The sequence below is a fragment of the Dendrobates tinctorius genome, unplaced genomic scaffold (genome assembly GCF_039654945.1).
Source record: "Dendrobates tinctorius isolate UK_male_01 unplaced genomic scaffold, ASM3965494v1 ptg000181l, whole genome shotgun sequence".
In the NCBI taxonomy this organism is placed as follows: domain Eukaryota; kingdom Metazoa; phylum Chordata; class Amphibia; order Anura; family Dendrobatidae; genus Dendrobates; species Dendrobates tinctorius.
Window position 1 is genome coordinate 11,142,820 of NW_027361848.1, and position 24,309 is coordinate 11,167,128.

At 41.6% G+C, this 24,309-nt stretch overlaps 1 protein-coding gene across 4 annotated transcripts in view; it reads right to left on the reverse strand.

Annotated features, from left to right (window-relative positions):
- TRIM67 (tripartite motif containing 67) overlaps positions 1-24,309 on the reverse strand; it is a 779,172-nt gene that overhangs the window by 280,530 nt on the left and 474,333 nt on the right. The window lies entirely within an intron of this gene.

Below are 24,309 nucleotides of genomic sequence, written 5' to 3' on the forward strand. Positions count from 1 at the left end.
TCATTTTTGTGGAAAAAAAATGGATTTCTTATTTTCACGGCTCTACGTTATAAACTTCTGTGAAGCACTTGAAGGTTCAAAGTGCTCACCACACATCTAGATAAGTTCCTTAATGGGTCTAGTTTCCAAAATGGGGTCACTTGTTGGAGTTTTCCACTGTTTAGGCACATTAAGGGCTCTCCGAACGCAACATGGCATCCGATCTTAATTCCAGCCAATTCTGCGTTGAAAAAGTCAAACGGTGCTCCATCCCTTGCGAGCTCTGCCATGTGCTGAAAAAGGGGTTTACCCCCACATATGGGGTATCGGCGTATTCAGGAGAAATTGTACAACAAATTTTGTGGTTGATTTTCTCTTTTAACACTTGTGAAAATAAAAAAAATTGGTTCTGAAGTAATTTTTTTCCAAAAAAAAGTTGAATGTTAATTTTTTCCATCCACATTGCTTTCGTTCCTGTGAAGCACTTAAAGGGTTAATAAACTTCTTGAATGTGGTTTTGAGCACCTTGAGGGGTCTAGTTTTTAGAATGGTGCCACTTTTGGGTATTTTCTGTCATGTACACCCCTCAAAATGACTTTAAATATGATGTGGTCCCTAAAGAAAATGGCTTTGTAAATTTTGTTGTAAAAATGAGAAATCGCTGGTCAACTTTTAACCCTTATAACTTCCTAACAAAAAAAAATTTTGCATCCAAAATTGTGCTGATGTAAAGTAGACATGTGGGAAATGTTATTTATTAAGAAATTTATGTGACACATCTCTCTGATTTAAGGGCATAAAAATTTAAAGTTTTAAAATTGCAAAATTTTAACATTTTTTGCCATATTTCTGTTTTTTTCATAAATAAACACAAGACTTATCGAAGAAATTTTACCACTAACATGAAGTACAATATGTCACGAAAAAACAATCTCAGAATCAGCAGGATCCATTAAAGCGTTCCAGAGTTATAACCTCATAAAGGGACAGTGGTCAGAATTGTAAAAATTGGCCTGGTCATTAAGCTGCAAACTGGCTCTGTCGCTAAGGGGTTAATCCCAGCTACTAGGGAGGCTGAAGATTGTTTGTTTTTGTTTTTGGTTTAATCATCAGATTATTATTAAGTGAGAATTCACATTGTAATATGTTTGTATAAGATGAATGCATCATAGGGTTAAACCAGTGAGGTACTATTGTTAACTTTGAATTAGTGATGTCAGTTTCACAGCTGATTTTGGTGGGTGTTACCCAAGGCAGCCTTCTCTGGTTGCTTTTTCTTGATAAGTGCAACATTTATTCAGTATTTTATGCTATGATTAAGGGTCAAATATGATCTGAAACGCGTAAGCCTACACATGCTTTTATCATCACTGGAATTGCATTTTTTAATTATGGATTAAATAAAGGCTTTTCTTAATTTTTTCACATTGTGTGCTGGAACTATAAAAAACTTTTTTTCCTTTATATATACAGTATGATGGCCGCAATTTAATAAAGCAATGCAAAAATAATTATTTTTTATATAAAATGGTTTTCATTGCATAAAAGCGCCAAAACATAAAAATATGACATAAATGAGGTATCGCTGTAATCGTACTGACCCAAAGAATAAAACCGCTTTATCATTTTTTCTGCATGCGACATGGTGTAAACGCACCCCCCAAAAGAAATTCATGAAATGCTGTTTTTTGTTCATTCTGCGTCCCAAAAATCGGAATACAAAGCGATCAAAAAATGTAACGTACCCTTAAATGGTACCAATAAAAACGTCAACTCGTCCCGCAAAAAATAAGATCTCACACAACACGGTGGGTCAAAATATGGAAAAATTATAGCTCTCAAAATGTGGTGATGCAAAAACTATTTTTACAATAAAAAGCGTCTTTTAGCGTGCGACAGCTGCCAAACATAAAAAACAGCTAAAAATAGTAAATCAAACCCCCTTTATCACCCCCTTAGTTAGGGAAAAATAATAAAACTAAAAAAAATGTATTTATTTCCATTTACCCATTAGGGCTAGGGTTAGGGCTAGGGTTAGGGCTAGGGTTAGGGCTGAGATTAGGGTTAGGGGTGTGTTGGGGTTAGGGATGGAGTTAGAATTGGGGGATTTCCACTGTTTGGGCACATCAGGTGCTCTCCAAACGTAACATGGCGTCTGATCTCAATTCCAGCCAATTCTGCGTTGAAAAAATCAAATGGTGCTCCTTCCCTTCCAAGCTCTGCCATGTGCCCAAACAGTGTTTTATCCCCACATATGGGGTATAAGCCTACTCAAGACAAATTGCAAAACAACTTTTGGGGTCCAATTTCTCCTGTTACCCTTAGGAAAATAAAAAATTGGGGGCAAAAATATCATTTTTGTAGAAAAAAAATGATTTTTTTATTTTCACGCCCGGGCGTTGAACGCACTGGGGGGTTCAAAATGCTCACCACGCATCTAGGTAAGTTCCTAGAACTTGGGGGGTCTAGTTTCCAAAATGGGGTCACTTGGGGGTTTCAACAGTTTAGGCACATCAGAGGCTTTCCAAACGCGACATGACACCCGCAGACCATTCCATCAAAGTCTGCATTCCAAAACGTCACTACTTCCCTTCCGAGCCCCGACGTGTGCCCATACAGTAGTTTTCTCCCACATATGGGGTATCAGCGTACTCAGGAAAAATTGGACAACAACTTTTGGGGTCCAATTTCTCCTGTTACCCTTGGGAAAATAATAAAATTGGGGACTAAAAGATCATGTTTGTGAAAAAGAATGATTTTTTTATTTTCACGCCCGGGTGTTATAAACTTCTGTGAAGCACTGGGGGGTTCAACATGCTCACCACACATCTAGATAAGTTTCTTGGGGGGTCTAGTTTCAAAAATGGGGTCACTTGTGGAGGGTTTCAACAGTTTAGGCACATCAGAGGCGCTTCAAACGTGACATGACACCCGCAGACCATTCCATCAAAATCTGCATTACAAAACGTCACAACTTCCCTTTCAAGCCCTGACTAGTGCCCATACAGTAGTTTTCTCCCACATAAGGGGTATCAGTGTACTCAGGACAAATTGGAAAACAACTTTTGGGGTCCAATTTCTCCTGTTACCTTTGGGAAAATAAAAAAATTGGGGACTAAAAGATCATGTTTGTGGAACAAATATGATTTTTTTATTTTCACGCCCGGGCGTTATAAACTTCTGTGAAGCCCTTGGGGGTTCAAAGTGCTCACTACACATCTAGATAAGTTCCTTGGGGGGTCTAGTTTCCAAAATAGTGTCATTTGTGGGGGTTTCCACTGTTTTGGCACATCAGGGGCTTTCCAAACGCGACATGGTGTCCGATCTCAATTCCAGCCAAAAAAGTCAAATGGCGCTGCTTCCCTTCTGAGCTCTGCCATGCCCCCAAATAATGGTTTACCCCCACATATAGGGGTATCAGCGTACTCAGAATAAATTGCACAATAACTTTTGGGGTCCTGTTACCCTTGGAAAAATAAATATTGAGGGTGAAAAGATCATTTTTGTGGAAAAAATATGATTTTTTAATTGTACGTCTGTACGTTATAAACTTCTGTGAAGCTCTTGGGGGTTCAAAGTTCTCACCACACATCTAGATAAGTTCCTTGGGGGGTCTAGTTTCCAAAATGGGGTCACTTCTGGGGGATTCCACTGTTTAGGCACATCAGGGGCTCTCAAAACTTGACATGGCATCCGGTCTGAATTCCAGCTAATTTTGCATTGAAAAAGTCAAACGGCGCTCCTTCCCTTCTGAGCTCTGCCATGCGCCGAAACAGTGGTTCCCCCCACATATCAGGTATCAGCGTACACAAGATAAATTGCACAATAACTTTTGCAGTCCAATTTCTCCTGTTACCAGTAGTAAAATAAAAAACAATTGGACCTGAAATAATTTTTTTGTGAAAAAAAGTTAAATGTTCATTTTTTTTAAACATTCAAAAAATTCCTGTGAAGCACCTGAAGGGTTAATAAACTTCTTGAATTAGGGTTTGAGCACCTTGAGGGGTGCAGTTTTTAGAATGGTGTCACTTTTGGGTATTTTCTATCATATAGACTCCTCAAAGTGACTTCAAATGTGATGTAGTCCGTAAAAATAAAATGGTGTTGTACAAATGAGAAATCGCTGGTCAAATTTTAACCCTTATAACTTCCTAACAAAAAAAAATTTTGGTTCCCAAATTGTGCTGATGTAAAGTAAACATGTGAAATGTTATTTATTAAGTTTTTTGTGTGCCATATCTCTGTGATTTAAGGGCTGTGAGAATCATGTGGGAATAGTGGATGAGGGCAGGTATATCTCGCCCAGATTCCTTTCGTATGTGGCCTAGTCTGGTCAGTATCGCACCTGCTTGCTAATGAATAATGGGAGGTGGATATAAAAGGATGCCAGGTGGTTGTGTGAGTGTCTCAGCCTGGGAACACAGAGAGTCTGTCTGTGTGAGAGACACACGTGAGTGAAAGCAGTGCCAACTGCAACTGTGGTTTGGCTGGACGGGAGAAGCCCGCCAGTTGGTAGTTAGGTTGTACCTTGTTTAGTTAGTGCCGGACAGGCAAGGATTTGTTTTATATTTTATTTCTTTATGCATTGCTTTCACCATTAATAAACCTGACCCAGTGTCAGCTATACCCGAGTCCCAGCTCTGCGCCTGAGTTTGATGCTGAATGCACTTGACCTTTGACCCCAGCAAAGGCGATCCCGGAGTGTTTTATCACATTGTGGTGGAGAACGCGGGCATCACGTTGCAAGCATGAGCATGGAGGACGTGGTGAAAGTGCTGGTACAGTCCACCGCCGTCCAGCAAGAAGCTAATCGGGTGATGATGGCCCAGCTGAAGGAGTTGGTGGACATGACAGCTACCGATCGTTCGCTTCTCCAGCAGGTGGCGCAGCGCCTGGCAAGCTTACCTGAGGTTAACCTTGAAGCAGAGTCGAGAGTGATTCACGTGAGTCGGTACTGGCAGAAGATGATGACCGAAGATGATGTCGAGGCATACCTGACCACGTTTAAACGGACAGCGGTGCGAGAACAATGGCCGAAGGCACGATGGGCCGGCCTGATTGCCCCGTTTCTTTCCAGTGAGGCCCAAAACGCGTATTATGACTTGGAACCTGAAGCTGCGCAGGACTTTGACAAATTGAAAGCCGAGATCTTGGCCCGGCTGGGAGTGACGACCGCTGTCCGTGCACAGAGAGTGCATCAATGGACTTATCAGCCGGATAAACCACCGCGGTCACAGATGTTTGACCTGATCCACGTGACGAAGAAGTGGCTACAACCCGAGGTGTTGACAGCGCCAGTGATAATCCAGAGAGTCGTCATGGACAAGTACCTGAGAGCTCTACCGCCAGCCCTGAGGAAGTGGGTAAGCCATGGAAATCCTACGACGGCAGATCAACTGGTGGATCTGGTTGAACGTTACTCCGTGGCGGAAGGACTCCGAGACGACGCTACCCCACCTCGTTCTTCATCATCTCCACGTGGAACCGGTAAGACTGTTCCAGGGAGTAGGGGAGATGGAAAAATCCCTAAGACAGTGGGGGAGGAAAACGGGACTGCCTGCACTGCGAGGCCGAGAGTAACAAACTATGGTCTAAGCAAGGGGCCCGTTAGGTGTTTCCGCTGCCAAGAGATGGGACATATTGCTGTGAACTGTCCGGTCACTACTGAACCCCTGCAATGCGACGTCACAGACTCTAAAAACCGCATGTCTATGGTTGCACGGGTAGTGAGTGTGAATGCCGGTCAAAAGGATGTGGAAAAACACTTGTGTGATTTAACTGTTGATGGCAAAAATGTGGTGGCATTGTTAGACTCGGGAAGTGTGGTGACTCTGGTGAAGGCCAGTCTGGTGTCAGCCCCGACTGGACCATCAGACAAATTTTCTGTAACGTGTGTGCATGGAGACACCTGTTCGTACCTCACCACGGTCATATGCATTACTACTTCCTATGGGTCTGTGCAACATAAAGTGGGACTCGTCCCGGCGTTATTGCATGATGTTATCCTGGGCCGGGATTTTCCCCACTTCTGGCAATTGTGGGAGAATCAGTTGATGCCCTCGGGTAATAGTGTACATGATTCTTCTCCCAGGGCGTGTGTGGGTCCCGAACCCCTGGAAGAGTCTGCGGGAAATGACCTGCAGTTCCCGTTTTCAGTCATGGCGGGTGATACGGAGGAGACCGGGGAAGAGGAGGAGGCCGACAGCCGTCCACCTCCCCGTTTGCCGGATTTAGAAGTTCAGAAAGATGACTTCCAAAGCGAGCAAATAAAGGATCCTACCCTTTCTCAGGCTAGGACAAATGTAAAAGTGATAAATGGGGTACCCGTAGAACCTGGCTCTAGGCTGGCATATCCTTACATGGTTCTGGAGAATGATTTACTCTATCAGATAGAGAAAAAGGGGGAAGATACGGTGCAACTATTAGTCGTGCCAAAACCCTACCGGCGGCAGGTGCTGGACCTGGCCCACGGACATGTGATGGGAGGTCACCTGGGAGTCCAGAAAACCACCGAAAGGATATTACACTGTTTTGTTTGGCCAGGCATGCATCACGATATTCGTGTATATTGTGAGTCTTGTCCTGACTGACAAGCCTCTGCACCTAAGCCCCGGTTCTGTAGCCCTTTGGTACCCCTACCTATTATTGAAGTCCCGATTGAGAGGATTGGGATGGATTTAGTTGGGCCCCTTCCACGGTCTGCACGTGGACACCAACATATCCTGGTCATCTTGGATTATGCCACTCGTTACCCGGAGGCCATCCCTTTGCGTAACACGGCCACCAAGACGATTGCCAAGGAACTGGTGCATGTGTTTAGCCGGGTCGGTATACCAAAACAGATACTCACCGACCAGGGGACCCCCTTTATGTCCAGGGTAATGAAGGAGCTCTGCCGATTGTTACAAATCGAACCGTTACGCACATCCGTGTATCACCCTCAAACAGACGGGTTGGTCGAACGGTTCAATAAAACTCTGAAGCAGATGCTGAGAAAGGTGATAGACAAGGATGGGAAGAACTGGGACTATTTACTTCCGTATTTGCTTTTTGCCATCAGGGAAGTACCCCAGTCTTCCACGGGATTCTCGCCTTTCGAGTTATTGTACGCCCGACGTCCTCGCGGACTGTTAGACATTGCAAAAGAAACCTGGGAGGGTCAGGTCACTCCGTTTAAAACAGTGATAGATCACGTCACACAAATGCAGGACCGTATTGCGGCTGTTATGCCTATCATCAAAGAACACATGATACAGGCTCAAGGAGCCCAAAAAAGAATCTATGATAGGGGCGCCAAGATCCGTACATTTTCACCCGGAGATAGGGTGTTGATCCTGGTCCCCACGGTGGACAGTAAGTTCCTGGCAAAGTGGCAGGGCCCCTTTGAGATTAAGGAAAGAGTTGGTGAAGTAAACTACATAGTATACCAGGCAGGTAAACGGAAACCTGAACAGATTTATCATGTAAATCTGATAAAACCCTGGAAAGATCGGTCTGCCTTGTCAGCGGAGCTGGCCCGTCCCATCTGCTCGCATACCGTACCGGAGGTACGGGTTGCAGAGACTCTCTCGGAGCGGCAAAAGACTGAGGTCAGGCAGTTTCCACTTCACAACCAAAAGTTTTTCTCAGAAAAACCCGGGCAGACTACGCTAATGAAACATGACATCGTAACGGAACCTGGTGTCACTGTTCACGTGAAACCCTACATAATTCCGGAAGCGCACTGTGAAGCCGTTTCCCGAGAAGTGAAGGCAATGTTAGAGTTAGGTGTCATTGAGGAATCGCACAGTGCTTGGTCCAGCCCGATTGTGCTAATTCCTAAACCGGACGGCAACATCCGGTTCTGCAATGACTTCAGGAAACTGAATGTGGTCTCAAAATTTGATGCCTACCCTATGCCCCGGGTCGACGAGTTAATAGATCGGTTAGGAAAAGTCCGGTATATTACGACCCTAGATCTAACAAAGGGGTATTGGCAGATCCCTCTGGCGAAGGCTGCCAGAGAAAAGACGGCATTTGCTACCCCAGATGGTCTATTTCTGTATGTGTATATGCCGTTTGGACTGCATGGAGCACCGGCGACCTTCCAGAGACTAATGGATCGAGTCCCGAGGCCACATAGGCAGTACACTTCGGCCTATTTGGACGACATTGTCATTTACAGCTTGGACTGGGAGACTCATCTCCAGAAAGTACAAGCTGTGATTGATGACCTGTGGGAGGCAGGTCTAACCACGAACCCCAAGAAATGTCACATCGGGCTAGAAGAAGCCCGGTATTTGGGGTATGTAATTGGGAGGGGTGTTGTTAAACCCCAGGTTGATAAGATTCAGGCGGTTCAGGACTGGCCACAACCTGTCAACAAGAAGCAGGTGCAAGCCTTCCTGGGGATCGCCGGCTATTATCGCCGGTTCATACCCAATTTTGCAGCCATCGCTACCCCCCTGACGGATCTTACAAAAGGGAAAGACTCCATCATGATTAAATGGAGTTTAGCAGCTGAAGAAGTCTTCCATAGCCTAAAACGGGCACTTTGCTCTCAGCCCGTACTGGTGACTCCGGACTTCCGCAGCGAGTTTGTGGTACAAACAGATGTCTCTGATACCGGTATCGGGGCCGTACTCTCACAAATGAGGGACGGAGTGGAACACCCAGTCCTCTATCTCAGCAGGAAGCTGAATAAACACGAGCAAAGGTATGCAGTCGTAAAAAAGAGTGCCTTGCCATTAAGTGGGCTCTAGAGGCCCTCAAATATTCCCTGGTGGGCCGAAAGTTCAGGCTGATCACTGACCATGCCCCTCTCAAGTGGATGCACTTGAACAAGGAACGGAATAGCTGGGTGACCCGGTGGTTCCTTGCCCTGCAGGCCTACACTTTTATGGTGGAGCACCGCCCAGGGGTACAGATGGGAAATGCAGATGCCCTGTCCCGAGTGCACTGTTTGGCAGGTGTCATTGCTCAACCGGAGTGGTCTGAGCAGAGGGGGGGATATGTGAGAATCATGTGGGAATAGTGGATGAGGGCAGGTATATCTCGCCCAGATTCCTTTCGTATGTGGCCTAGTCTGGTCAGTATCGCACCTGCTTGCTAATGAATAATGGGAGGTGGATATAAAAGGATGCCAGGTGGTTGTGTGAGTGTCTCAGCCTGGGAACACAGAGAGTCTGTCTGTGTGAGAGACACACGTGAGTGAAAGCAGTGCCCACTGCAACTGTGGTTTGGCTGGACGGGAGAAGCCCGCCAGTTGGTAGTTAGGTTGTACCTTGTTTAGTTAGTGCCGGACAGGCAAGGATTTGTTTTATGTTTTATTTCTTTATGCATTGCTTTCACCATTAATAAATCTGACCCAGTGTCAGTTATACCCGAGTCCCAGCTCTGCGCCTGAGTTTCATGCTGAACGCACGTGACCTTTGACCCCAGCAAAGGCGATCCCGGAGTGTTTTATCACATTGCATAAAAATTCAAATGTGGAAAATTGCAAAATTTTCAAAATTTTCGCCAAATTTCCATTTTTTCACACTTAAACGCAAGTTATATCAATGAAATTTTATCACTAACATATGTCACGAGAAAACAGTGTCAGAATCACTGGGATCCATGGAAGCGTTTCAGAGTTATTACCTCATAAAGAGACAGTGGTCAGAATTGTAAAAATTGGCCGGGTCATGAACGTGCAAACCACCCTTGGGGGTAAAGGGGTTAATTCACACGTAGTTTCACCTGCATAATATACATATACAGTAATATACAGCAGCACCATTAAGTCAGCAGAAATGCTTTGAACAGTCAATCACACCTGTTCAAAGCAGTTAAAACTGGTTTGAATCACTGACTGGTAACCAACTTACGATTTTACTTAAAAGAATGCTTAAAAGAATCTTTGTCACAATTCTTTTGCACAGCACTGCAGATTACATGGGCATCTTAGAATATAGATGACAAACTCAGATGAGCAAGTTAGAAAATGATTAATTTTAAACAACCTTTGGTTATGTGGATGCTGAAAGGAACTCCATTTGTCCATATATGTACAATTTACACAATTAAACAAGGAAATGAACCAACCCTCAATTTACCTGTCAATGTAGTCTGAATGTCTTTCATCTTTCATCTAGATTATTGTCTGTTTTGTCTTATTTGATGATGAAGTGGGTGTTTTGTCAAAAGGGCTTTCATATAGCCTGAGTAGCCATGTTGATTGGTTTAAGTTAAAAAAGGAACTATATAGGTTCGTTAGACAAATTAAATTAAAACATTAGTTTTCTGATCACAAGAAAGATGAGGTTGCTAATGCTGTTTGCACACAAGATATTACAACATTAGAGAGAAATGTGGGTACATTTAAATTTCAGGGTTGTAACTTGTCAAACAAAAGTGAATTCATACCAATTGACAATGTGCCTGCTATTGAATCTTTTATTATGGCGGTTAATAAGGATGTGGATACCTTTAAAAAGAATCATGTCATGGATAGGTTTAAATCCCAATATTAAGGGTGACAAACATAAGGCTTTGATTGGATTGGCTGGTGACGACAGCATCACCTTTAAGTCAGCAGACAAGGGTGGTGCTGTCATTGTTATGGACACTAAAGATTATTTGGCTGAGATTAGGAGACAATTGGCTGATGTTGAAGTGTATAAAAAGGTGGAGAGTGATCCTAAGTTTAAAATCATACAGAGATGTTGAAAAATATCTTGAATGAAGCACTTTTGGATAAAGTAATTGATGAGGCTCTCTACAATTTTTTGTTGGTGGCCAACCCGATTACACCTATCATATACGTATATTTTGCCAAAAATACACAAGTCCCTGATTAGTCCACCTGGCCGTCCAATTGTGTCGGGTAGAGGATCCATTTTCAATCACATTGGGATCTTTATAGATAAAATAGAGTCCATTATATCAAAAGACAAAATCATTTATTTTAGACACAACTGACATTTTATGTACATTGCAGGATATACATTTAAAGGATAAGGTGATTCTTGCATGCTTTGATGTGATATCATTATACACGTCGATTAGTCATCATGGTCTTGGCCTTAAGTGTGTTGATAGATATTTATCCAACACTGAGTTCACTTTAGAGCAAAAGAATTTTTTGGTAAAATTATTGGAGTTGGTGCTGCGCGATTATTTTCTTTTTGGTGACAATTTTTTTATTCAAATGAGAGGGACTGCCATGTGTGCCAATATGGCACCAGCTTATGCGAACGTGGTTATGGCAACATTGGAAGAGGACCTCATCTATGTGTCCCACCACTTTGAACATGTACTTGGGTGGTGGAGATACATTGATGATGTCCTCCTCCTTTGGACTGGCACCATTGCTGAATTAGAAGCCTTTCATAGTTTTCTTAATACTATCAATGATGATATTAAGATTACACTTCTATATTCGGAAATAGAGATCCAATTTTTGTATATATTAATTAGGTTAAAAGATGTTAGATTGGAGACTGAAATCTTTGTTAAGCCAACTGATAAGAATATTTTTCTCTGCTTTGACAGTCATCATCCTAGAAAAATGATAGAATCTCTCCCATTTAGTCAATTGTTACGAGTCAGGCGCATTGTAAGTGAACCTGATGTTATGGATAAGGCTTTGGATAATATGATTACCAAGTTCAGAGATAGGAAATATCCTGCTAATTTGCTGGAGAGTTGTAAATTAAGGGTAAAGAGGTTGACACGTGGTGATTTCCTTGACCAGAAAAATCGTGAGAAGAGAATTAGTGAACAAAAATATAGAATCCCTTTTATTACTACATTTTGTGAAGAAAGTAGACACATTGTGGCCATTGTTAAAAAGCATTGGCAGATGCTGGGTAAGTGCCATCCGGAAATTAGAGAATTTGAATCCCCTCCATTGATTTCATACAATCGTGCCAGAAATTTTAAAGATTTCTTAGTCCACTCTGATATAGGCCCTAGAAAGAAAGACATTCAGACTACATTGACAGGTAAATTGAGGGTTGGTTCATTTCCTTGTTTGAATTGTGTAAATTGTACATATATGGACAAAGGAAGTTCCTTTCAGCATCCACATAACCAAAGGTTGTTTAAAATTAATCGTTTTCTAACTTGCTCATCTGAGTTTGTCATCTATCTTCTAAGATGCCCATGCAATCTATATTACGTAGGTGAAACTACGTGTGAATTAAAGGTCTGGATGAATCAACATAGACATAGTATTAGGAAAAAGAGACAAGATATGTTCTGGATACACTCTGCCACCATTTCCCCTTGTTTTGCTATAAGCGGTTAAATAAGCACTACATTTACTTATTTTTCTATAATTATATCATTACGATGCAGCGCCGCAAGTTTCTCTGTACTTGTAATGACAAGCACATTGAATCCTTCCCTTATCCAAGATGGGGTTGGTGTAGTGGCTGAGCCATTGTGCATGAGCGACAGAGAACCGGTGTTTTCATGTGGTTCTTCCAGTTCTGCACTCTGAACCATTAGGAACGCTGACATTCGGCGCATTTTCTATTGATATCAATGGGGTGAGTCATGTCTGCCTTTATATTTACAGCTGCCGCTGATTATTAATCATTGTCTATTAACAGGATTTATGCCGACTGTAAATGATTTGATTATGATCCGCATTTTTGCACATTGCACTATTTTTGCACTTTATGATGACATTACACAGTTCATGTTATTATATTCTGCACAGTGAATATTGTCTAATTGTTGTAAAACACTATTGTAATTTGTGTGCTTTAAAAAGCATCCACTTACCACTATTGTAATGCTTGTGAAAGGTCCGCACCTACTGGACCGAAACGTTGCTGCATGGGCACATAGCCTAATGGGCAATTAACCCCTTATTGACCGCCGATACGCGGTAGTTAAGGGTACTAAAACCACAGCGCCGTTAATTCATGGCGCTGTGATTTAAGTGAATAGCGCCCCCAGTGTCGGATTTTCTCCTGTGTCTCGGCTGCCAGAGGTAGCCGAGACCCCAGAGAACATGAATCGGTCGGTTTTTACTGACCCCCGCTTTTGCGATCGCCGTTATTAACCCTATAACGGCGACCGCAAAAAAAAAGCCGCGATTTTACGTTTAATTTCTCTCTCCTCTGATGTGATCGCACATCAGAGGAGAGAGAAATAGGGTCCCCGATCTATACGGTACCTCTCCGTGGCCCTTCGTCCCCTCCCGGTGGTCCCACGTCCCGCCAGCATCCTCCGATGGGCGCCGCTATCTTGAAAATGGCGGGCGCATACGCAGTGCGCCCGCCGGGAATCTGCCGGCTCCGGCTGGCAGATTCCATTCATTATTTTGATCACTATGATAAACGATCATAGTGATCAAAATAAAAAAATAGTACATAACCCCCCCGTTTATCACCCCCTTATATAGGCAATTTTAATGAAATAAAGAAAATATTTTTTTTTTCAGTTTTCCATTAGGGTTAGGGTTAGGGCTAGGGTTAGGGCTCGGGTCATGGCTAGGGTTAGAATTAGGGTTAGGGCAAACTAGGATTAGGGTTAGAATTGGGATTGGGGATTAGGGTTGGGATTAGAGTTACGGTTGGGATTAGGGTTAGGGGTGAGTTGGGGTTAGGGTTGGAGCAAGAATTGAGGGGTTTCCACTATTTACCAACTTTGGGGGTCTAAAAATTGGGGTCTAAAAAAATCACTTTTGTGGAAATAAAAAAGACTTTTTATTTTCACGGCTCTGCGTTTATAAACTTCTGTGAAGCACTTGAAGGTTCAAAGTGCTCACCACACATCTAGATAAGTTCCTTAATGGGTCTAGTTTCCAAAATGGGGTCACTTGTTGGGGGTTTCCACTGTTTAGGCCCATCAGGGGCTCTGCAAAAGCAACATGATGCCCGCAGACCATTCCATTAAAGTCTGCATTCCAAAATGGCACTCCTTCCCTTCCAAGCTCTCCCATGCGCCCAAACAGTGGTTCCCCCCACATATGGGGTATCAGCGTACTCAGGACAAATCGCACAACAACTGTGCTGGTATGATTTCTCCTGTTACCCTTGTAAAAATAAAAATTTGGGGGCGAAAAGATCATTTTTGTGGAAAAAAATAGATTTCTTATTTTCACGGCTCTACGTTATAAACTTCTGTGAAGCACTTGATGGTTCAAAGTGCTCACCACACATCTAGATAAGTTCCTTAACGGGTCTAGTTTCCAAAATGGGGTCACTTGTTGGAGGTTTCCACTGTTTAGGCACATTAAGGGCTCTCCGAACGCAACATGGCATCCGATCTCAATTCCAGCCAATTATGCGTTGAAAAAGTCAAACGGCGCTCCATCCCTTGCGAGCTCTGCCGTGTGCAGAAAAAGTGGTTTACCCTCACATATGGGGTATCGGCGTATTCAGGAGAAATTGTACAACAAATTTTGTGGTTGATTTTCTCTTTTAACACTTGTGAAAATAAAAAAAATTGGTTCTGAAGTAAATTTTTTGCAAAAAAAAGTTAAATGTTAATTTTTTCCTTCCACATTGCTTAAGTTCCTGTGAAGCACTTAAAGGGTTAATAAACTTCTTGAATGTGGTTTTGAGCACCTTGAGGGGTCTAGTGTTTAGAATGGTGCCACCTTTGGGTATTTTCTGTCATGTACACCCCTCAAAATGACTTTAAATATGATGTGGTCCCTAAAAAAATGGTTTTGTAAATTTTGTTGTAAAAATGAGAAATCGCTGGTCAACTTTTAACCCTTATAACTTCCTAACAAAAAAAAATTTTGCTTCCAAAATTGTGCTGATGTAAAGTAGATATGTGGGAAATGTTATTTATTAAGAAATTTGTGTGACACATCTCTCTGATTTAAGGGCATAAAAAGTTTTAAAATTGCAAAATTTTCTAAATTTTCGCCATATTTCCATTTTTTCATAAATAAACACAAGACTTATCGAAGAAATTTTACCACTAACATGAAGTACAATATGTTACGAAAAAACAATCTTAGAATCAGCGGGATCCATTAAAGCGTTCCAGAGTTATAACCTCAGAAAGGGACAGTGGTCAGAATTGTAAAAATTGGCCTGGTCATTAAGCTGCAAACTGGCTCTGTCGCTAAGGGGTTAAATAGCACTTTATTGAAGCTTATATGGTGTGCTGCTTTCCTCTGTGAAGGACTATAGATAGCTATAGATAGGCTCAGTTACAGCCGAAACGTCGTCTGGCCCAGACATGTGGGTTGAATAAGTTTTGCACATTTTTTTAATCATGATTATGGAGTGCTGCCTTGGTTTTTTGAAATTTGATATATGGTTATCTATCTATCTATCTATCTATCTATCTCATATCTATCTATCTATCTATCTATCTCATATCTATCTATCTATCTATCTATCTCATAACTATCTATCTATCTATCTATCTCATATCTATCTATCTATCTATCTATCTATCTATCTATCTATCTATCATCTGTCTATCTATCTATATGACATCACAAATCTTTTCTTTTGTTAAATAACATATCTTTATTTAGCATACAAAGCCGCATTTAAAAAACGCATGAAAAACCGCATAAAAAACACTACATAAACACTCCTGCATTTTCCGCCAAGAGCTGTGGATTCTGTGTTGAAAAATCCACACTGGAATACGGAATATGTGCACATAAACTTATACCATTCCGCTCTATAGTGTATGTGCACACGTTGTGGATTCTGCTGCGGATCCGCAGCAGATTGGCCCTGCGGATCTGCAGCAGATCTGCAAGCGATGTACAGTACCATTTTAGCCTATATAAAAAAAAAACTAAGTGCATATGCTGCGGATTTTCCCGTGCAGATTTGCTGCGGATTCAATACTGCAACATGTAATTTCTTTTGTGCAGATCCGCAGAGTTTTGACACCTGCTCCATTATAGAAATTTGCAGGTGTGAAAACGCAGGGGAATTCTGCATAAAAACAGCAGAAAATCCGCAGGAAGGCTGTGTGCACACGCTGCAGATTAGGTGCGGATTCATCCGCGTGGATTTTGTAAAATCCGCAGGTGAAACCGCAGGTCAAAAGACCTGCGGTTTTACCTGCGGATTGCTCTGCGGTTTTGCCCTGCAGTTTTTCATCTCAAATGGAGGAGATGGCAAACAGCAGGAGAATCCGCAGAAAGAATTGACATGTCAATTCTTTCTGCGGATTGAAAACCGCAGATAATCCGCGCGGAAAATTCCGCACCGTCTGCATTGCGGTTTTTGATTCCCATAGGGAATCATGGTACTGTACACCGCAGCAGAAACTGCTGCGGGTCCGCAGTGGCCAAAACCGCTGCGGAACCGCAGCAAAATCCGCAGCATGTGCACACAGCCTTAGGCTATGTGCACATGCTGCGTTTTTTGCTGCGGATCCGCTGCGGATTTGGCCGCTGCGGATCTGCAGCAGTTCCACAGACAGTGTACAGTACAATGTAAGTCTATGTGATTTACATTCTGCTGTGCACATGCTGCGGATTTTCAACTGAGGAAAAGCTGCGGTTTTGAATCTGCAGAAAAAATTGACATGTCAATTTTTTCTGCGGATTCTGTTGCGATTTGCCACCTATTCCATTGTCCAGGTGGCAAACCGCAGGGGAAAACCGCTGGCCAATCCGCAGGTAAAACTGCAGGTAATTTTACCTGCAGTTTTACCTGCGGATCCGCAGATACAAATCCGCAGGTGAATCCGCAGCGTGTGCACATAGCCCAAATTTGCACTAAATCTGCAGGTAAAACGCAGGTCATTTTACCTGCAGATTTAGCAAAATCTGAGCAGAAAATTCCACAGCAGAATCCGCAACGTGTGCACATACCCTAAAGGTATGTACATGGGTACATATTCATTATTTTTTAAAAAAAAAGAATGTCTGTGTTTGTGCATGCTTCTGTGTGTGTGTGTGCTTCAGATGGAAGATAGAGAAAGGAGAGGAGGGAGGGGTTTGGGTTTGTTTTGGAGTGGGGTGCTTGTTGCTAGCTTACAGGCCAGTGGAATGCATCATGGAACTTGTAGTATTAGAGCACTGTAAGTCAGGAGAAAGGAAGTTGTCGATTAACCCCATGAGAGTTGGAGCCAGCACTGAAAATGTGCTGTTAGAGCGAGATAAAAGGTAATATTGCTAAAATAAACACAGTGGATGTTTTGAGTGGCACACAATAGCAAGATTTATAAAAAAAAAGTTCTAGTACTGGACAACTTCTTTAAGTATCTTATAGGCTCTGACTCAGCAAGCCACTGGGGAAGAGAAGGTCAGTTTGGAAGCTGGAGCTAAGGACCATTGTGGATAGTGGGACAGCAGGTATGCCTGCCAAGATCCTTGTACCCCCATGATGGCTCAAGCGGCTCATGGTCCAATGCACCGGTCCAAGAGTGACATGTGTGCTCTGGTAGACAAACAATGGGTCACCCTTGGTTTCATGATGGTTGCTACTAGTTTTACACAGCCATGTCTAGCATGTGCACAGCACAAGTAGTATAGTAAAGATACCACAAACACACATATGCTTGAGACCCTCTACTCCTTACAATGACTGCGGACTGACTTCATACAACTACCTCAGGTAGAAAGTGCTCGTGCGTGTTAATCTCTTCTCAGGGTGAAAGGAAGCCTTCGCGATGCCAAAAGCCACTACAGCTGAGCACCCATTTCACTAGAGAGGTAATGCAAAATGTTATGCAAATGCTGGGAGTCACACAGGCCACAAAGCAAGTGAGGGATTGGGGAAACCTTGGACAGAATCTTTCTAGGGTTTGCTTGGGTCAAGCACCAAGGCTAGGTCTGTATTTCCTACAGACGTTGCAGATGCAGTATGTCAACCCACCACTTATGTCAAGAGCCTCCAGAAGAGACTCTCACTTGTGTATAAACAAGTCTGATTTCTATTATAGGAGATTAGGTAGTGGTAAAGAGACATACAAGAAAACCACTGGAGTCAAGGTCTGATGGTCCGTTCCAAGTTCTCCTAACTACAGCCACATCAGTAAAGCTTGAGGGAAAACCTACTTGGATCCAAGCTAGCCACTGTAAGGTCCTGGAGTGGAAGAATGATGATCCTGCTCCTGATGATGCGGACAACCTCACCACAGGAAGGAGAGATGGCTGAGATAACCCAAAATGATACGACAACAACCAAGTGGTTTGATACTTCTAAGAACTCTGCTACTTTTAGTCTTGATTTATGTAAAGTAATTAAATGTCAATGGAATCTTAAATTTGGTAGAAAAAAGTAATTGTAATTATAAATTCCTAACAGGGGCCGTAGGGGCGCGGAATGAAAATTGTAACTTCTGGTCAGATGCAGCCTGGAATTCAGTAACTTCATGGGGGTATAAGCTATGACTTGCGTTAGCTTATCAGGGAAATCGATTCACGAAAGGATAAAAATTGTGATAATTATTCCAAGAACGGATTGAGATCTGGAAGTTTTAACCAGGGGATTGTCTTGTAACCCCCTTATCATAACCATAGATGAACCATCTCTTGGAGATGAAGGTCTTTATGTGTTAGGGTTATATATCCCTGGTAGAGGGGTTCGGCAGGGAACATTTTGTTTGAAGGCTACTCTTCAACAGGACAAAGAGAACCCCCAAGAGTCAGGCAAAGTGCTTGCGGAAGCGGAAGTGAGTTACGAGGAGAAAGTATCCATAGAAACAGGTTATCTAGAAAGAAATTAAAAGCTTTTGTGGATGAAATATACTGCAGAGCAAAATAATAAATCCAACTGTATTGCATGTGCAACTGCCAGACTTCATAAATAATAATAATAATTTTATTTCTATAGTGCTAATATATTCCCCAGCACTTTACATTATAGAGGGGACTTGTACAGACAATAGACATTACAGCATATCAATAAACACATAGATCAAAACAGATACCAAGAGGAATGAGGGCCCTGCTCACAAGCTTACAATCAATAATGAAAAAGGGGAGACACGGAAGGTGGAATGTAACCATTGCTTTCATTGTTTAGACCAGCCATAGTGTAAGAATCGGGTGTTCCTGTTGTTGCATGAACCAGTTAACAGTCTAAATATGTAACAGTACAGACACAGAGGGCTATTAAATGCATAAAGCATGAGAGAACATGATGCGAGGAACCTGGTTATGGTAAAACATTTTGAATGAGCCACACAGGGATATTTAGGAACAATTCCCCTCTGGCACTCAGAGCGAGACCGAACAAATTTACAATGTATTTTAGCCTTGTACAACGCCTCATATGACCCTACTGATAATATTCTGTGTCAGGCTCTCTCAGCCCTGTACCCAATAGTAAGAATTGATCAAGTACCTCCTAGGGTTTTCGCATACCCAGGTAACTACACTTATTTCTGAAGGAAAGGGACAGGAACAGGAAGATTGGCAGGAAATCTAAATTCAGAGTTTTGTGAAATCAACATCCCCATAGACACAGATACGGGGGGTTATAAAGCTAAGTGGTTTCTGGATCAGACTGCAGCAAGAAGTGATATGTGATGGTTATGTGGGAACATGAAGCTAAGGGCCCGGTTACCGGTGAATTGGGTTGGTAGCTGTGCATTGGTTCAGGTACTTATGCCATTTCAAATAATTTAATCAGAAGAGATACAAAGGGGTAAAATGAATGCTGGAACTCTATGCAGAAACAAAAGGTCATCACCTGCTGGATCTTTTGATCCAAGAATCTATATAGATAATATATGGGTTCCTAGAGGGGTACCAGATGAGTACAAAGCTAGGAACCAGATCGTAGCAGGATTTGAATCAGTTTGTGGATTGGATAAATCACATGTATTATAATCAGCAAAGGTTCACAAACTACACTAGGGATGCAATAAAGGGGATAGCCAAACAATTAGGCCCAACTTCATTAATGACATATCAGAATAGAATGGCTTTAGACATGTTGCTAGAAGAAAAAGGAGGGGTTTGTAAAATGTTTGGCACTTACTGCTGCACTTTTATCCCCAATAACATAGTGCCCGATGGGTGCATCACAAAGGCATTGGAGGGTCTTACATCACTGTCTGATAAATTGGCAGAAAATTCTGGTATCGACAACCCGTTTGCAGATTGGCTTGAATCCTGGTTTGGAAGGTGGAGTCATCTCGTATCCAGTCTTCTCATCTCTCTGGCGGTCTTTGCAGCTATACTTGTGACCTGTGGCTGCTGCAGCATACCCTGAATCAGAGGGCTGCTCCAAAAACTGATAGATGCCTCCATTAGCAGAACTATGTACATCGAACTGAGACCTCACAATGATGAATATGATAACATACTATAATTGAGAATAGGATATGATCTTCCCACCGTATGGGGAATTCGGCAGAAGAAAATAAGGGACAGTCCGACACTGGCACTAGGCCTTTGAATGTACCTGTAGGTTAAGGGAAGAATCATATTTGTTCTCAAAAGGGGGGACTGATAGGGGAATCCAGGTATCCTCAGGGACTTCTCATTGATGTATAACAAAATTCTAACATTTCATATTAGCTTGTGTCATTCTAGCCTTTGTAATTCTTGTTGCTGACATTACAAGACTGCACCCAGGGCAGTGTTGACTTAATATAAGTAATGTAGGTGTGGGTACCAGGCTTAACGGATTGTAAACCTTATTGAGATATGACTAATTATATGGACATTTGAACCTTGCATAATTAAACACCTGTTCAATGTTACCTTTAATAGAAAATCATCTGATGGATAATAAATGATCTTATTTGTAATAGACAGCTGACATATGCATAATAGGATATTTCACTGTAATAAACAATTCCACTTACTTTCATTAACAAGTCTTGACATGCGCATAGCATAGAGATGACATAATATGTACACCCATTCTGAAGTGTATATAATAGCTGACTCTGGAATAAACTTTTTGGCATTTGGATTCAGATACTCTTGTCTGTGTCTATTGTCCATCACCTTGCTCGAGCAACTACAACATTTGGCAACCGTCCAATATACTTGATGGTCTGACTTGAAGACCAGCCTGACCACCCTAACAGAGGGCAGCAAAATTAATAAAGGGGATGGGGTAACTACAATACCCAGAGAGATTAGCAAAATTAGGATTATTTAGTCTAGAAAAGAGATGACTGAGGGACGAACTAATAACCATGTATAAGTATATAAGGGGACAATACAAATATCTCTCCGAGGATCTGTTTACACCAAGTAAGGTGACGGTCACAAGTGGGCATTCTCTGCGTCTGGAGGAGAGAAGATTTTTCCACCAACATAGAAGAGGATTCTTTGCTGTTTGGGAAATGAGAATCTGGAATTCCTTGCCTGAGGAGGTGGCGAACTCAGTCGAGGGGTTCAAGAGAGGCCAGGATGTCTTCCTGGAGAATAACAATATTGTATTTTACAGTGATTAGGTTCTTTAGAAGGAAGTAGATCTGGGGATTTATTCTGACGGAATATAGGCTGAACTGGATGGATAAATGTCTTTTTTCGGCCTTGCTAACTATGTTACTATGTTACTAACGTGCAGGAACTAGCTTAGCACCTGAAACAAGCATCACTGATGACAATTCATTTCAGGGAGGGGCAGAAACTGTGCACATCACATCACTAGCCAACAATCCAAAATGACTGCTCAAAAACTTCCACTCCCTCCTGAGCCCTAAAGTACAGGTCCCAGTCACCAACCTCAGCGATTTGGCCACTTATTTCCTACAAAAAACCAACCACATCCATCGGGACATTTTTGCTCGATCCCCTTCCCTCCTGCATCTTAATTTCACTTTCCATCTTCGAGCCTCTCACAGAAGAAGTGACTAGGCTTCTTCCTCCTTCTCACCCTACAACAACCTGCATGAGTAACCCTATTCCCTCACATCTCTTTTAAGGGATGGAATCTCCAGCGCTGGACTTCAGTTAAAAATACATCATTTATTGTAAATTCTTAAAATCGAACAGAAAAAAGTATGGATAAGGACATACAGGCAGATGGGGTCTCTGGTGGTCTCCAACCAACGCGTTTCGACCTAGAGGGTCTTACTCATGGTTCACACTAGACCAATACTGACGACTACAAATAGTACAAAAACTAGTAAATCACAGGTGTTGGACAAAAGAATTAATGAAAATAGGGAGTATCCCTACCAGTTAACTCTTGCAAACACTCAGCCTAATGTGGAGCTGAAACAAAAACTAGTCGGAAAAACAGGAAAAAAAAAAAAAAACTAATAAAAAGATATCATAAGAATATAATAACAATCACAAAAATTATCAGAATAACCAGAATAGAATAGGACTAAGTAGAATGTAAATATACAGAAGAAAATATCAATCTAATTGCAATATTAAATCAAGTCGTTTGTTCAGACCTAATGGTACTCTTGTATTTAATTTAAAAATCCAAAAGGATTCACGATTTAATAATTTTCTCCTGAAATCACCTCCCCTAGTAGATCTATAGACTTTCTCTATTGCTATAATTTTGAGGCTATCAGTTTTACCTCCATGAACAGTTTTACAATGATAAGAAACTGCTGAAATATTATAATTGCTACTAGTAGCTTCTGACAAGTGTTTCCTAATTCTCTTTTTAAGAGGTCCTATTGTGCAGCCTACATATTGTAGGTTACAAAAAACACATTCAATAACATATATTACTCCTTCTGAATTACAATTTATGTGAGACTGAATAGGGTATGATATGCCAGTAACACTAGAAGTGAATCTGCTGGTTTTAACCACATACTGTAGTTGCAGACTTTACAGGGATGATGTCCACATTTGGAAAAGCCTTTATATGACAACCAAGTATTATTTTTAGTTCTCCTATTACTGATAAAAAGACTGGGGGATAAGATATCGCTCAAAGCAGGAGCTTTCCTGGCTATGTATCGTATCTGGGTATTGTCCAGAATTTGACCAAGTTTATTATCATTGTGTAAAATAGGTAAGTATTTTTTGACAATGTCCGTTATCTTATTGAATTGTGGACTGTACATGGTAGAAAAACTAACTATAGGACGGTCATAATTATTACAGGGGGCCCGTGTGCGATTCTTTTTCTTGTTAGCAGTAACTCCAGTGTGTACAAGGCTCAAAGGAGATTCATTCAGCAGGGTGTGTCTATCGATCCTGCTGACAATATTATCAGCTTTCCTTAGCATCCAATTAGCATATCCTCTGTCCTTAAGTCTAGAGAGGGTTTTGTTTGATTCTTTAGCAAATGTTATAGGTGAACTACAATTTCTTTTTAACCTAATTAATTCTCCCACTGGAATGTTTTTAACCACGTGCTTGGGGTGACAAGAATAAGCTTGTAAAATTGAATTTGTATCTGTGGGTTTTCTGAAAGGAAAAACGCAGACCTTTTGGCTGTCAGAATTCACAGACAAAGTCACATCCAGATAATTAATAGAAAAATCTGACACTGTAAATGTAAATGAAAGATTAAAATCATTCATATTAATATAGCTAATGAAATCAGTAATCCCTGAGATGTCTCCCTTCCAAATCAAAATCAGGTCATCTATAAAGCGACCATATAGTTGTATATTTTGTGAAAAGGGATTATTGTTACATAAGATATATTTCTCTTCCCAAACAGCTACTGTAATATTAGCTAAAGCTGGGGAACATTTACCCCCCATACTTACTCCTTGTTTTTGTAAGAAAAAAATTCCATCAAATGAAAAATAATTATGTGAGAGAAGAAAGGAAACTGCATCCACAATGAAGGATTGAATTTCTATCACATATGTGCTATATTTGTCCAAAAAGAATGTGAGACTAGAGATAATCACATTATGTGGTATGGACGGGTATAAACCCACCACATCACAAGTAATCCATGAATATTCTGGTGACCAATGATAATCATCCAAGGCAGAGATTAACATTTTGGTGTCTCTGATATATCCTGGAAGATCAATGACCAAAGGTTGTAGGTAGTGATCAACCCACTCTGCCAATTTCTCTGAAAAAGACCCTATCCCCGAAATTATAGTTCTAAAGGGGGGGGGGGAACAAATCCTTGTGGATTTTAGGAAACGCATGATAAATGGGAATCACAGGGTTCTTGATATTAACATAATCATAGATTTTCTGTGTTATGGCCCCTGTGACTAAACCATCGTTTAATAATTTTGACAAATCACACTGAAATTTAGACGTGGGATCACTAGAAATCTTGGAATAGGTAGCAGAATCATTCAAAATGCGCAGATTTTCTGAATAATACAGGCCAGCATTAAGCACGACTACTCCACCCCCTTTATCTGCCTGTCTCACCAGAATGTCAGCATTATCTTTTAACTCTTTCATAGCTGCTCTCTCTTGTGCTGTTAAATTGTCATATGTCATTTCTGTTATTTTATCAAGCTCCACTAAATCTTTCTCTATTAGTTCTTGGAATATAT